The sequence below is a fragment of the Mustela nigripes genome, chromosome 6 (genome assembly GCF_022355385.1).
Source record: "Mustela nigripes isolate SB6536 chromosome 6, MUSNIG.SB6536, whole genome shotgun sequence".
In the NCBI taxonomy this organism is placed as follows: Eukaryota; Metazoa; Chordata; class Mammalia; order Carnivora; family Mustelidae; genus Mustela; species Mustela nigripes.
This window is the reverse complement of record NC_081562.1, coordinates 102164900-102181236: the sequence shown is the minus strand read 5'-3', so window position 1 is coordinate 102181236 and position 16337 is coordinate 102164900. Positions and strand designations below refer to the sequence as shown.

The 16337-nt window shown below is 47.8% G+C and overlaps 1 long non-coding RNA gene across 2 annotated transcripts; it reads right to left on the bottom strand.

Annotated features, from left to right (window-relative positions):
• Positions 1–9804: 9804 nt before the first annotated feature.
• LOC132020818 (uncharacterized) lies at positions 9805–15734 on the bottom strand. Of its 2 annotated transcripts, none has more exons than XR_009405097.1 (3): positions 15567–15734; positions 13476–13683; positions 9805–9891 (listed from the first exon to the last, which is right to left on the bottom strand). It is a non-coding gene; the product is annotated as an uncharacterized LOC132020818 (long non-coding RNA). The 2 variants fall into 2 exon arrangements; XR_009405096.1 differs by lacking the exon at positions 9805–9891 and adding an exon at positions 10821–11445.
• Between the last annotated feature and the right edge of the window lie 603 nt (positions 15735–16337).

Here is a 16337-nt window from a genome sequence, read left to right as displayed (position 1 = left end):
GTCTATATCACATGGGGTGATACCACCCTGGAGTGTTGTTAGAGGACAAATCAGATAGTATAAAAGAGCTTGCTTAGGTCAGTGCCTATGATACTCCAAACCTGACTTTGTCTGAATGGGTGTAAGTTCTCGCCATCTGTAGACAAAGGCAGCCAAGACAGTTAAACATGGCCACCCAGTGCATCTGCTGTCCAGCTTCCCTGGGTTGAGTAAGACTTCTCATGTCTCATATCTCCTATTACATGGAAGGCTCTGCAACACTTGCGGGAGGGGGCCGCAGTCCACATAAGACCACTCTCATCTCTGACACCAGCTGTACGTTCAGAGCTTCCTAAGGCCATGCTTAGGTTCAGTAATCTGCCAAAAGAATGTGCAGAACACCCTGAATGCTGTTATGCTTATGGTTATGGTTTATTACAGGGAAAGGTTACAGCTTGAAATCAGCCAAGGGAAAAGCACATAGGACAGAATCCAAGAGATTGTCAAATGTAGAGCTTCCAGTTGCCCTCTCCCCCACAGAGTTAGGACCACATTACAGTTGACCTTGGACAGCACAGGCATTAGAAGGTGCCAAACCCCCCGCACAGTCAGAGATTCATGTATAACTTTTGATTTTCCCAAAACTTAACTACTCAGAGCCTACTGTTGACCAGAAATCTTACCGATAACCTAGTCAATTAACACATGTTCTATATGTTTTATGTATTATACACTGAATCCTTACAATAAGTAAGCTAGAGAAATGCTGGTAAGAAAACCTTAAGGAAGAGAAATACCTTTACAGAACTGAATTGTATCAAAAAAATCTACATGAGGTAAGTGGACCCACACAGCTCAAACCCATGTTGTTTAAAGGTACTTTCCTGACACTGACGTGTGACAGGATACATAGAATATTGACAAACAGGGAATTCTTCCTTCAAGCTTGGGGTCCAGAGTTTTGTGTGGAGTTCCATCCTATAGGCATGGGTGACTTCCCATGTGGCTAATTTCAGTCCTCCAGGCCCCAGGCGGTTGGTGATACCATGCAACTGACTGAAAGCCTTCATCATATTGCTGCTGTGGCTCAAAACCTACTTAATCACATTGTTACAATCTAACTGGCTTTTGATCCCCTGCCAATCCCCTCCTATAAGCCATGATGTTCCAAGAGGTTACCTCCTAGAAGTTGAGGGTAAAGGAAGCCCTCTTTCTGGGCAAGGTTGAATTCTTTATTACCTAGGTTTATGTAGGCCCTGGGGACACCAAGATAATGGGACATAGCCCCTATCACAGGGAGCTGATGGTCTATTGGGAGAGAAGGTAGGTAACCAGGGCAAGTCAGTCAGGGTGTCATTGTACTAGCACCAAGATCAGCGGAGGGTACTGCTCTGAGGTTCTTCTTGGAAATGCTGGCATAACCTGGTGACAATTAGAACAAGGCCAGCCTGGTTAGTGAAGTTTGTGTCCCAAGCTGAGACTCCCAAAGTGTTCGTAGATAAGAGGCATATGACTTATTCTGACAGGCTGATAAGTTCCACTGGCCTAGAGGACCTCCACATCCAGCCTTCCACAGTGGCTCCCAGACCGTGGGGCCTGGAGGGAAGGGGGAGCGTTGAACCCTCGAAACAAATGAGAAGCTCAGCATCTCAGTAGGTTGAAGTAGCCTCAAGGCTGAGCAGAAGTACACAAATGATTGACTAGGAACAAAAGTGTGTAGACATGATTATGTAAGCTCTCAGAGACCTGTCCACAAACCACCCATCAACGCTAGCCCTGTCCTGGAAGCTGCTCTCTCTAATAATTGTAGCTGTGACACAGATTGCCTCTGGGATCTGTGAGAGGGCAAGGCTGCTCTTCCTCCTCCTCAGTCTTCTCAGTGGCTCTCCTGGGTCCCCCTGGGTGGGAGGGACACCCTCAGATGCTCTTTGACACAGTTCGCCTGCTGGCCAATGGCATGGTCTCCCTCACCCTCGTTCCCGTCTCTCACCACTCCCAGGTATTTGCTTATCCTGACACTGCCCTCATGGTCAACACTCTCAGGGAAAGCTAAGCTCAGTGTCCCTTTCCTCTCCACCCCCATACATTTCATATTCTATTCCTGGCCCTCGCCTTTATTCCCTGGGTCCTTGGGGATCAGAAACTCTATTAGACCGGTTCAGAGGGATCGTCACACCTGTCTGTCTGCAGAGAAGTGGCCTTGCCAGGGGAACTGCCAAGTGTCAGTGGGGACCCTAAAGACCACACCTGAACATGGCCCTGTGCAGTGGGCCCTGTGGCCTTAAGCCTCAGGAAGTTTCCTTTCCTGACTTAATGTTGGCCTTGTTTAGCATGGCTGGACAGCACAGTGCTTGTCACCGTGCTCCCTTTGTCCAAGGGAAGCGGCAGGCTGTGGCTCTCATCCCAGAGTACCAACCCACAGCCACCTTTTCATGACTTGATAACTGATGATCCCTTTGAGCAGGAGGAGGGTCCACGGTAGCTTTAAGTTTACACATTTTGTGATTTTTTTTTCTCCAAATCCGTGTTTTGACTTCTCTGTATATAACCCCAGGGCAGCAAGTAAAAAGAAACTTGGTGCATTCAATTCGTAAATATTCATTTAAAAATTCACCATTAAACTGGCACTCCTGGGGTTCTGGGAATTCAGAGATGACAAAGAAGAGGTCATGATGCTTGAGGAATACACAGTCCAATGGGGAAGACAGGCATGTGCATAATGAGCTGACCAGCAAAGTAGCAAAGTGACTGATGCTATCAAGGGGCGGGGGGGTGATTGGGGATGAACTCTTCTGTAAGGCGTGACAGTCAGGCAGGGGTTCCCAGAGAAGGGAGTGGTTCAAGCTGGCTCTGAAAGAACACTAGGGCTCCCCAGTTGGAGAAGAGAGAGAAGGTGCACAGGCAAGGGAAGCTATGTAGACAAAAGCAAGGAGGTGTGAGGATGCACGATGGACATCGAGGACACAGAGGAATCCAGGCCAGCACCCACAGCTGCAGCAGCTGTGCATTGCATGACTCCAGGGAGGCTAGGTATACAGGCTGTGACATGAATGGCACCTGGAGTCCTGCAGTATGGCGGCCAGACAGAGGGTATGTGGAAGCAGTGGGGGAGGTGAGCGAGGGACCATGGGAGACTTCCCTTTCATGCCATCTGTTTTGGCCACCAATGAGAAATTGCCCAGCTAACACTGGTTGAGTAAATAGTGAGTATTTGGGACTTTAAAGTATCTCTGTCATCCTTGTCTACTCTGCAAACAGAGGAGGCTTTGGAGGCCTGTCTCTAATAACATTTAGCGGCCCTGTCCAGCAGAAGGTCAGTGCTCTTCAGACCTAGGAGGCATCATTAGCTCCCATTTCAGTGACAGGTGCACGTTAGTCTGTGAGGCTGAGCCCCCATCACCTGGCATCGCAGATGTCTTTGGGCAGTAGGGGATGGTAGTGACCATCCAATTCAACAGCCGCGCCCTATGAATGAAGAACGGAGGGTCACAGGAGGAAATGACTTCAGAATCACACAGTCAGATACTTTTAGAGCCTGGACTAGGAGATAGGCCACCTATCTTGAATTCAGTAATATTTTCACCAAATATCTAAAGAATTGCAATTGGGTACCATTTATTTGCCTTCCTAGAAGGGAGAATTGTGCCTGCACAAGTTTAAATACATAACGCCAGCTGGTCTGATAGTAATCCTGGAAATCCCGGTGACCTGACACAATAAAAGTCTATAACTTATCCTTATCATGACCTAGTAGAATGACACAGGGTGTGGGTTCTTTCAGCCTGTGGCAGAAATAATGGGGAAAACGCATTTGCTCTTAACTGCCTTAACTGCCTTAACTGCCTCTTATCTGGGGGAGTGACAAGCATCCCATTGTTGAAAACAACTGAAAATTGCATCTAAATGCAAGGGGGCTGGAAAATGCAGTTTAGCTGTGTGCCCAGGCACACAAAATGGGTTCAGTGAGAGCCCAGCCAGCCTATGCCACAGTTACACTAAGTCTGTGTCGTAACTGTGTTGCTAACAACACAAAGGCAGTCAAGTGGTTGATCTTCACCCTTGAACCATCACCTCCTTCCTCTATGCCTCTCCCCGTGTGACCTCTCCCCAGGTAGGGTCTACCCACCTACAAGGTCCAGGACTTAAATCCGGGGGTTCTAAATTTAGGGGGGGCACTTCTTCTTTCTTCAGGTGTACCTAAAGACACCTGTGGCTTCTCTCAGAGGACCAATTCAGGAGGGCATACCGCTGAAGGGTTGTGTGCAGTGATGGGAGGTCCAGGCTTTGGGACCCTTGTGGAAGAAGAGGAGAAGGGAGGGCAGCTCTCTTCTCCTGGGGCTGTCCCTCCTCATCGGCTTTCCTCTTACTCTGTCATGGAATTGTTGGACAGTGAGTGCCATGGCTCAGAGTATTTGTCTGCGCGAGAGGGCAGCAGGGATGACTTCTGGACAGGGACGTGTGTGGGCATGTGCGCTGCGGGTTCATGCTCACATGGACACCTGCTGCTTTGGCTTCGACTTAGCTTGCAGGGCCGAAAGCAGTTTCTTCCCACCTCCAGGCACCACGGAAGTCATTGCTGGGGAAACGTTGTTTTGGGGAAAGCATAGGGTTGGAAAGAGGTGTGCACAGTCTCCTGAGTAACATCCGAACCCCGTCACCTGGGCTCAGTGGAGCTCTTCCTAGTACTCAGTGCACATCCCTTCTGCGCCATCACTGTTCCATCCCAACCCTCCAAGGGCTCACCAGACTCCACATTCCCTGCCTTTGGGTATTCTTGCAGGCACTTGGAGGGCAGTACCAGGGCACGGAAGATTTGATCTGAATCCATTCTGAGAACATACCAATGGACTGTCTGGTCTGTTTAGAATCACTTCTTGGCTCTTCCTGGAATCACCACCATTCCCAAATATTTAAGCCCTTTTTAAGAGCAGCCTAATTCAGGTTGTTGAAGCTTAAACACAACAAAATTTTATTTATTCATTTATCCATCTATCCATCTATCTATCTATTTGAGAAAAGGGTCATTAAAATTCCTTGAGCTCCTTAGTGACCAGCACTGTGCTAATTGCTTTCATTTATTTTATTATCTCATTTTATCCTCAAAGCAAGTTGTGGTCAGTTACTGGAAGGCACTTGATCAGACACTTCACAGGTCACAGGTGGCTTTAAAATGGCTCCATCCTTCCAGGAGCTCAGTCTGGTGGCCCTGGCGGTTTCTTGCCAATGGCATCACTGTCATGGGTGACAGTACGGCAGCAGGGCTCTGGCTACTGAGTGAGCTCAGGCACCGCAAAGACTGGACATGCATCACATCACTTATTCCTCACATCCCTCCTAGGAAGTAGACATGATTATACCCATTTTACAGTCAAGTAGCCTGGGTCATGGAGAGCGAAGGCCACCTTCCCAGAGCACTGAGCTGGGATGTAATCAAGCTGGTATCTAACCGGTGTCTGGATGATTCTAGAGTCAAGAAATGGACTGTCCATCACAAATAATGCAAGTATAAGCCAGAACCGGGGAAATGACCACACCAGAGTTACAAACAGAGCACCAAGGGAAAGGGAGAAGCTAATGAATTCTTAGTGCGGAGCCTGAGAAGGTGACCTAGATGAATTTGAATCTGAGTTGGTCCCTTAAACTTGGCAGAGCTCCCAAGAGCAGAGTTATGTGAGCAGAAGTCCCATGGGAGAGAACATCACTTTTGGAAAGTAGATGCTCTACTAGAGACCGGGTCCTGAGCTGCCCACCGGAGCCAGTTCCTGTGTTTCCCCACTTAACTTACCACGCTCTCAAGTGGGATCTTACAGGGATATTTACAGGACTATAAGAATGATTGCACTATTGTAAAGAACCCATTCGGCAGACGGGGGTCATTAAACCCAGCTCAGCCTGCGAAGACACAGAGAAGGCTCCCTTCTGGGCATGCAGTGTTAAGGCTGTGGGGGTGCTGAGCCACATTCTTTCAGGGAGCTCAGGTATGTGGTGAGCTGGGAAGCCCCAGTGCACCCCGTGGCCTTCAGAACCTGGTGAGGGCAGCAACGTCGCAGCTCTTGGGCTCTTGGACAGAGCAGCAGTGTTCTTCTGCCTGTTGCTTGCCAGGCGACCCTCATTCTTCCCTGAGCTCTGGGCTTCCCAACAAGGCAAAAGAGAGTCTCAATACTGTCATCTCACACACAGCTGGAGCCGCTGGTCCTGGAGACTTCCAGGCCTTTTCTCTGGAAGCAGAGGCTACAGAACCAAATGTCCACCCAGCTGACTTTTGTCCCCTGCTTGCTCTGGGCCCGGGTCATGCCTGAGGCCAGTACACATGGCTGCCTCCACCAATAAATGCCTCAGGTTTCTTCTCTGAAAACAGAGATGAGCCAGGAAACAGCCAGTGAGTGACTCACTGTCATTAAGCAAATGAAGTGTTATTGAAGTAGTGATGTACTGAGTATCAGGCAAGCAGGACTCAGTCACAGTTATAACGAGAGAGACGGAGGGCTGCAAGAGGAAAAGCTCCCTGGCTGTCAGGATGGGGCAACCGTTGGGACACACGGCGAGGGCTGTGGGCAACTTCTTCTGAACTTCTTCAACTCACGATCAGGACAGCCATGTCTGACTGCAGGAAGAGGGGGTAGTCAATCCTGAAGGAGTTCTGGGGAGAGGGTTCTGTGCTTCTGGAGAAAGACTGTGCTTCTCAGATTCTAATGCCTCCCGGGTCACTCGGGGATCTTGTTAAAATGTATACTAGGATTCAGATCCTCTGGGTAGGGCCCAAGAATCTGCATTTCTACCCAGTTCCCAAGGACTCATGCTGGTTCCACCGCCAGGCTAAGAACCATCCAGAGCAAGGTGGCAGAGAACGAAGCAATAGGGTTCTTTCCAAAGCAAGTGGGTTTCAGACTCAGAGGTGACTTTTCAAAATTGATTTTTTTTAAACTCCTATTTATCTATTATTATTATTATTTTTTTAATCTAAGAATGAAGGAGGTGAGGACCAGGCATGAAGAATATAGATTCTGTTTGTGCAAGATGAGCCAAGGGCTACTTAGGAGCCGGGTTCAGCCAATAAGCCCAAGTAACCCCCCAGGCAGGGCCCAGTCCCCAGCAAACCACCCCCCCCCCCCCGTGCCTGGACCCTGGGAGTCGGTCAGGGAGCGGGTTGGCAGCAGGGACAAATGATTCTAGCTTTTCTCCAAAAGGTATTCATTCCATCCCGACTTGTTAGGACAAAAGAGTCTGGGGAGAGCAGGATATTCTGAATTCATGAGAAATCCAGATTATGGGGTTTGCCAAGAACTGTTCCTCCGTGACATCTGACAGCACATACCCAGAGGTCCTGGGGGACTCCTCTCCCCTGACAGGCTCACCTGCGTCAGTCCCACAAGTGCTCCTGGGAAGTGGGTGCTGCACAGGAAATTCAACAGCTAGTTCCTTGTGGGGTGCGGTGATGGCAGAAGCCGCCCTCGTGCATCTTGTCTGTACTACCTGTCCACTCTGGTCGTCCGTCCTCCCTCAGCTGAAGGGGAGACTTCAGCTTGGGTTGGCCCATTTGTCACAAGGTCTAAATTAGGAGAATCCAAACTATAAACCACCCAGTAACCTGGGAGCGCCCCTATCATTTATTTACATCCCATCCCTGCAAGTCAGGCCGGGACCCTGTGGGGGTTATCACAGAGAGACGGCACTTGGCTAAGGGGCCGAGTAGTGGTCGGTGTCCTGGTTTTCTGAAACCTCCTCTCAGTCTTGGGTCTCCCATTGGCCAGATTGCTTTGTTGGCCCAACCAGTCCAACACGATTGATCTGCCCCTTAACAACCTCCAAGTACTAGCAGCTGTACTCTGAAGCAGGTTTCCTGGGGACCCTAGACCAGCAATTCTCACCCTGGTGTGATTTTGCTCCCAGGGAAATTTAGCAACATCTGGATACATCTGTGATGGTTACTGCTAAGGGCAGGTCCTGCTGGCATCTAGTGGAGAGAGGCCAGGGGTGCTACTAAACATCCTGTCATATACAGGACAGCTCCCACAAGAAGGAATTATCTGGCCCAAAGCATCAGTACTGCCAAGATTGAGAAACTCTGCCCTAGGCAAGTGCTCAGGGGACCTGGACTGACACAGGAGAGCTGGAAACATAGGTAAAACAGCTGTGAATTTGCCAGAACACTTGCCTCAGGGCAAGGTATTGGGGTTTATTTTCTCCCCTTAAAATAATGAGGATTCCTGTAATTTGCTGTGTCTTCCACTTTGTCTTTGTCTTCACGTCGTTGCCAGATCCTCTGGTGTGTTGGCCATCTGAAATAGCAGGTGAAATAGTGGGGAACCAGAGCCTTTCCTTGTGTTAAATTCCTTCCTAACCACTCTTAGCATCACCCCAGAGTTAGGGCCAGGTGGAGAAAAAGCACAGGCTGTGGATTCAGGCAGTCCTGGGTCTTCACGTGTGCCCTTTGGAAGTGAGTGAACCTCTCTGCCCGCTGTTTCCCCTCTTGCACCATGCAAGCGTCAGAACACAGTGAGTATTTAGGAAAGGATAGCTAGCGTGGTTTTAAGCACCCAAAAGTTTTATAAATTGCTTGATTGTTTTTCCCACGTAACCCTAGTTGGCCAGGAAGAGAAATTAAGTCCCTGAAGTCCAGGTAAACGCACTAAAGATGGTAATAATCACAGGCAGAGAGAGAGAGTCCAGATTCACACTAAATGAAACAGTTACAGCATTACTCTATGTAGCAAGTGATCTGTTCATCTATCTGCAGTTGGATTTTGCCAAACCTCAGGTCTAAGACAGGGAGTAGATTAGTAGTACAGGTTAAAGAGTCTGAGCATGTGTGCCTCTGGCTACTCCGGGATGCCATGATGGGTGTACACATTAGTGGCTTGGTGTGCAAGAATGTGTGCAGTCAAATGAGTCTGATTTCCTGGCAATACATAAGCACTTTGAGGCTTAGTCTTGTTTTGTGCTTTTTATTCTTCTCAGCCTCCACTAAAGGTATGCTGTTTTTATGGATTTTTTTTTGACGTGTCTACTGCCTTTTTTTTAAAAAAAATGGGGTGGGGGGAGATAGGTCACAGATGAGGATATCCGTGGTGTTGATAAAGGCATAGATGTTGGCAGAGTAAGCTTTCTAAAGCAGGAATGCATTTGTATGTCAGGACTTAAAATTATGCTAATGCTGTAGGCCAATCTAATCACTATTTAATGGTTTGTCATGTTTGTCTCAGAGCTTCTTGCCAGCAGAGGTAAAAAGGGAAAGAGGACAAAATTATGTAATGTAAAGTTTTTATGTATGACCTTGAATGATAAAGTGAGCAATTTTTCCAACCATAACTTTACAAACAAATTCAAAACTTGTTTTTACAACACATCTTAATAGAAGCTGAGGGCATAATATTCAATTGTAGGTTAGTTGAAGACCGCTCCCCAGAGCTCCTTAGGGACCCAATGCACCTGGGGTTTCATTAGAGATGAGCTCAAATTTGGACGCCCAGCAGAGTAGAATGTCATCATTCCTTATATTCTCTTCTCTAATTTCTCTGGCTGGGCTTTTTACCAGGAGTTATTTACAGATAATTTGAGGTGTTACTTCCTTATAAGCACCTGGATGCAGGTCTTCTATATCATAAGCAGATAAATAAGTTATACAGAAGTTACCATACTTTATTTTGGCATCAGGTAAGTACTCTGTGTTAATTTTGTTCATTTGTTCTTTCGTCGATCTATCTGTCCATCTAACCATTGTCCACCCATCCACACATCCACCCATCCATCCATCCATCCAACACTTCCCTAATTTTGTACAACCAAAGAGGAGAGCCTGATAGCTGGCTGGCATTGCATTTATTTAGATGGTCCTAGATGTCTGTGGGATGGAGGCTTCCATATCTTCCAGGCTCCATAATTGCCTTGATCTTCACTTGGAGCTGTGAAGGCCTGTGGGACAGAGTGGAGATGAGCAGGGCTGCTTCCTGAGCAAGGCAACTGTTAGTGATATATGGACAAGCCAAGCTGTGGGAGGGAAATCTGAAAGGCCATCATCCACAGAGTACCTAATTAAATGGGTACACCGACTAAGACCATGGTGCAGTAAAAACTTTGTGGTGTCCCTCTCATCAAAGAAAAACAATCCATTGCTTCTTCCATTTCTAGTTGTCTATTTGTCATTGAGGCTGTGCTTGTTTGTACAGACAATTCTGTGGGTACAAGTCAATTTATTTTTGTTTTTAGCACTATGCTATTCAGTTACCAAGAAACACATCAATTGCCTGATGGTTTATCTAATTCATCCTGTTGATCCTCTGGAATATGATCCATTTCTTTGTTCTTGGTCAAACTAATTGTGTGACTATATGGTGCCTGAAATTCTGCTTTTATCATCCCCATCCCCCATGTCCTAGACAGGTGCACACCCATCCATGCACACACACTTACTCACATGCACAGATGTACATCTACGCCTTCGAGGGCCCAAAGCTTCAGAAAGAGAAAACAGCTCAGAGCAGGTACAAGCAGCCTCTAACCCTCTAAAATCCCTTGTGACAACCCACAGAGCTGTCACATCTTGAGGAACTAAATTTGAGTTCTTCAGGAGCCGTGCTCTTCTGGCTAATGAACTATGAACTTTTTGAAAGTTCACCAGAACATTTTTTTTCTTATCTTTTTGTTTTTGGTTGTGCCGTGTTACTGTAACCTGTTAACCCCTTTTCTCCTCTTGGTAAATATCATGAATCTAGCTTTGAATGATTAGGACTCATTATTTTATGGATAGAGGCTCATGACATATAAAGGACAGGTTTTGGAATGAGACTTCTATGGCACGGATTTCACTTTTACATCCCGCTTACAGGCCACGTGACTGTAGACAACATGACTTAAATTTTATTGACCTCTGTTTTCTTTACCAGGCTGCAAAAATAAAGATGATCCTATTTACCTCATAGGGCTATAATGAGAGTTGAAAATGATATAGGTAAATTGCATAGCAGTATCCTGCATATGGTAGCAATTGTTGATTGGGATTTATTATTCCAGAGTGTACAAAAGGAACATAGAGATATAAAAGGTGCAGGAAATTAAAATTGAAATTGAGTCAACTGTGGACTGTGCTCAGGGCAGCCTTCTGGGAAGCTGAATTCTAATGCCACAACCAATATCCTCTTTATTATTGACATTGTAGTCTACTGGGGAAAGATCCACATGCCGTGTGTCTGTTCCATGTTCCTTTGAAAGCTGTTGCAATAAGTGGTCTATGGAGGTCTATGGAGTCCATATGGGCAAGGGTCATGTTGCTCAATCACTTGGCTCTGCTGGACCAGGGAAGAAATGCAAGAGCAGGAGTCCAGGAAGCTTTCACCCCAGCCACACAGCAGAGTGTGGAAGAGGTGAATCGGTCCTTCTGGGATACGGTAGGAGCTGCCTATCCCCAAACCACATGGGTTCCAGTCTTCTTTTGGTGTGACAGGGGTTGGTTATGACCAGCAGAGTGTCCTGTTGTTGAGCAGAGAGAGACTTGAAGAAGCAGACAGACAACAAAACATGCTCTCTGGGCATCTTAAGCCTCTAGTAGCTTTTAAGATAGAAGAAAATTTGATGAAATACCAAAAAATCATAAAACTTCGGACTCCTAGACTCCTTAAGGATTAAGGGGCGGGTTGAATATATTGTTGAGAAGATATCTTCTTGACCCCAGGTAGCTGAAAACCCACTAAGGGGAAGATCCAGATGATGGTGGCAAGAGGGACAGTGACTCCCACAAATCACGGCCATCCACATTTCTAAGAACAGAACCGTGTTCAATCAGTCCTGAATTTGCCAAGCCACAGCGTACAACAAAACCTCAAAGAATCCACTTGAGACGAAAGAACTGAGGCTACTTAAATGCCTTTCCTTCCCTTTCTCTTGTTCAGAACATCATAAAATCAAGCTTGATATCTTTAGCTAATAAGGTATTTGAGGCACAAACCTTAGAAAATGAAAACTAAGAAATCCCCAGCTACCAGTCTCCTGGGACTACTCTGTTTGCAGGGCTGGATTTTCCATTATTAACTAATCACAAATTAGTAAATAAAAAAACAATAAATGATAAGAAACTGTTATCGTGTCTTACAGAGCTTCTGAAAAAGCTAAATGGCAATCCCCATAATAGACTCTCAATAAATATAATTAAAAGCCAACTACATGTCAAGTGCTCTGTTGGGCACACCAGAAAGCACAGAGAAGCACCATTTCCCCAGCTCCTCCAGGGAAAATCAGAATCTGGTGGGGAATTCAGGAGGCATCACGAGAAGGGCACACAGGCCATACCACTAAGTGCCAAGTGTCGTGATCAGACAGCCCCCCCGCCCCCCCAGATTCAGGAGGACACTGGATGAGAAAACACATTAGTTAGGAATCTGTTTTCACCTTGTGGGTTTCATGACATCAGTTTCAATGGGAGAATTTTCTACTGGTTATGTTATGTCTTCCAGACAGTAACCGTTTCTAAACCCCAAGGGAGGAATCTTTAAGGGGTCAGGAACGATCATTCTCTCCAGGAATCTTTGCTCCAAGTGATGTGCATGTGCAGGGGGATTGGATCATGATGATCTTGTTCTAAGGACTTTGTATTTGTGACATTAAATGGCTACTTGGACTGGTCATGTATACCGCACTCACAGAATGTGCAGTCGAAATTGGACCTCTGCCACTTCCCACTTCCCCCAGGACTCTCCTCCCTCTGCCTGGTCTCCCAGCCAAGTGGAATCTTTGACACCAGAGGACCTTTATGGGCACAATCACTATTAAAGTCTTTGCCTGCTGGCCTGCTAGATATACTCAGCCTTGAAAGAACCTCTGCTCTTCTTGTGACAGTTTGGCTCTGCTCAGCCTCCTCTCTGGAATTAAGCCACCCATTCTTAAAGGGGTGCCCTAAGGCTGTCTGAAAACTCTTTCTTCTTCCATCCCTTATCTCCCACCATCTTCTCAAAACCCAATTTGAAAAAATGAAATTTCTCCCCTAAACTTTTCCAAGTATTGAAGCAACTTGGTGTAAAAGAATGAGCTCTATCTAACTTTGGGGATAGACAACGGTCCATTCAAAGCAGATCTTGGCCACTTGCTAGTGCGTGGCCTTGGGTAGAAAAATAGACCTCTCTGTTCCTAAGTTCCTTAATCTGTGAAGTAGAGTCACTATGAGCATTATATTATAGGGTGCCATGGGCAGAGCAAGTTGTATGGTGCCTGGCATGTAGTAGATGGTTGCATTTAATGTACTCCTGCCCCAAATTTCATTTCTTTTTGTATACCTTGCTTACATTAGCATAATTAATTTAGTTCATAAGATGTCATTTCATGAGACAACACTTTGCTAAATACTTTCCTAGGCACTGTCTTGTTTCACTCTCCTATTTTTGTGTCAAAGATGCTATTCTCAACAAATTCTAGATAGAGTTTTAAGACCAGAGTTCAGGAACTCTTGGAAAACTTCTGTAGCACCCTTCCCATCCTCTCTCCCACCTGCTTTGTGGGTTCTGACTTACCTCATTGCAGCTGGTCAGACATACCGTACAAACGAAGCCTGGCCCTGTCCTCGAGGAACTTCCAGTCTGGTTGGTGAGGAGAGAGACAGAGAGGACACTGCTCATACTTGCTGAGAACAAGACCATGCTTTTCTATTCCTGATGGGGCCTCTTCCTGCACCCGCTGGCTCAGGGCTCTGGCCTGAGAGGCATGTCAACTGAGTCTCCTCTGTGAAGAGCAGAAGGCAGTAGACTTTCAGGGAAGGAGGCAGACTGAGGACAGAACTGGCTTGCATCTCCAGATGGGATGTGCGAGTCCATGCTAGGGCATTTCCCCCAAGGCTCCTTCTCATGGCTACTGTACCTGTCGACAGGGTCTATATTTCTAGGTATGAAGCTTTAAATGAGGGAAGCATAAAAATGGAAAGGCACAACCCTGGCCCTCAGGGAGCCAAGGTCATCAGAGAACCCTTTTCAAGCTCCAGAGACACGATGCCTGTGGCAGCGCAGGGCAGGCCATGAGACAGTGAAGCAGCGGTGGCCCTGGGGAGGTCTCAAAGATGAGATTTATGTGGCCTTGGAAAAGACATCATTGATAGAATAGAGGAAATGGTCCAAGAACCAAGGGGGTGGAGATTGCCGTATTGAGAACCAAGAGGAGACTTTCTAAAATTCAGGCCACAGTGGGTAGAAGAGCAAAGGGAGGGGGGATGGCATGAAGCGAAATGGGATGTCCTGAATACATTGTCCAGAATGTGGCAGGCCTGTTAAGTGAGCCAGGGATCGTGGTGACAAAGTGAAGCAGCAGTTTAGGGAAGTGAAAAGACCCATGGGCTCTGGACCCAGATTCAAGTCCTGACTTTTGGTGTTGCCACGGGAATATGGCAGGTCAGTTAACTCTCAGTCCAGTCTCCTGTCCTTCACAGGGCGAGGACACCCACCTTGAAGGTGCTGGTGAGAAGGAGGAGTGGATGCGCACCACCTCAGCAGGCAGGCTCCACGCCTCCCCCTGCCCCCTCCTCCTCTCCCCTCCCGTTTGGCTGCTTTCACTTCCACCAAGTGCTTTCACTTTCACTTCACTTTGCCCCAATGACATGGTCCCACTTGTCCTGAAAGAGGTTTGGAAGAGCAAGTCCTCTGACTTTCCAGACCCCTTTCCCAGGGTGCAAACATGGGCCCTAACTTGCTGAGCCTGTGGGCCAAGATGGGCAGAGGGTGGCTCCACATCACAGCCGGCGAGTCCCAAACAAGCTGCCCTCTGCCTTCAGGCACCAGCCCCTTGCAGTTCACTTCGAGATGACCTTCGCCATTTCTGGAGCTGTGGGATCCAGCCAGGGGTAGTGTTCCTCCCCTGCAACCTGACCCAGTTCTAGTTAAGAAGCATTTAGATTTCGCATGAAGAAGAAAAACGACAAACCAACTTTGTATTCCTTCCCTGTGCGTTTTTTTTTTTTTTTTAATTTCCAAACAATCCTTTGAGTGAGCTTCTCATTTTCTGAATGGTAAACTGAGGCACAGAGAAGAATACCACCATGACTTTATTCCACCGTGAGTCAGGGTCAGGCCACTGGCGTGGTGAACTCCAGCTCCAGATCAGAGATTTTGGAGACTTAAGGTGCCTATGAAGCACCAGGACCTGCAAAAGCAGATGCTCTGGACCCGCCCAGTGGGAGTCAGGTGAGGATGCCTGGGTGGGGTCCCAGGAATCACTGTTCTCAAGGTCCCAGGGCCTTCAGGCACCAGACAGGGGGCCCGGGGACTGCACTCGAGAACCTCTGCCCTAGATGGAAAATGCTCTTGGCTCCTCTGTTCCTTTCCCTCTTGGGACAGAGAGTCTTTCTCAGAGGTTCTCTCTCTCTGCCCTGCTAAAGCATGGCCTGGGCATGGTCCGGCTGCACCCCGTGAAAACCCCTGCTCCAGCCATCTGTCACTACCGAGGCCAGCCCATGGATGGGGCCCAGGCTGGCAAGCTTCGTGCGTGACCCCGAGGGGACCACTTGGAAAGTTCCTGGACATGTGAGCCAGGCCATAGGCGTGGCCTCAGAGACAGGTGCTTTGGGTCCTGCCCCCCCTCTGCTCTCTTTCCCTGATGGCTGTGTGTTTGCAGCAAACCTGATCCAGACGGTCCTGCTGCCACAGACTCTTGGCTGGGTGGGACTCGGCTGGGCTTCTTTCAGGGCCTTCTGCTTCTGTATTTCCCACTCCACCTCTCATATTGGTCTTCTTGACTCGAGCTCCCGAGCTCTCTTGCTCTGTCTCCCAACGCTCTGTCTGATCTCACCCCGCTGAGATCCCCAGCATCCAGCCTGCCAGATCGGAGCTGGAGGCTGTGACTAATGTGCTTGAAGGTGAGTCATCTGCTAAATATAAAAACCCACTCACTCCTTGGATGCAAAAGGTTCCAAGAGGCTCTGTGTCCTTCCCACCCAAACCCATCCTTCCTCAAGGGGCCAGAAGACGTTTGTTCGTGAACAGCAAACAAACACTAAAGAGCAGCAGCGGCAACACTGCCTCTTGCCCTTTGGCTCTCTCCTGAGATCTCTAAAGGCGGGAATTTCCCTGGTCCGTCCAGTGGCTCTAGGAGGAGGGAGCTCAGTGAGGAAGACAGTGGCTCTAGCCTACTGTGGAATGTGGAAGGAGGCACAATTTATCTTCAGGACTTGCTTTCTCCTGTTTTTGCTCTGTCCTTGTTCAAGAGACCACAAACCACCCGTCCTCTTGCAGAGGAGAAGATGAGCCTTGTAAATGCACGTGTGTCCTGCAGGAATTAGCGGACGTTCACCCATGCATGACTGAATAGGCAATGGAGGGGCTCAGGTACGGGGCCCCACTCTTGGACAGGTGTGTCCCATAGTGTCGCTCTTCCCTATAGTGTCGCTCTGT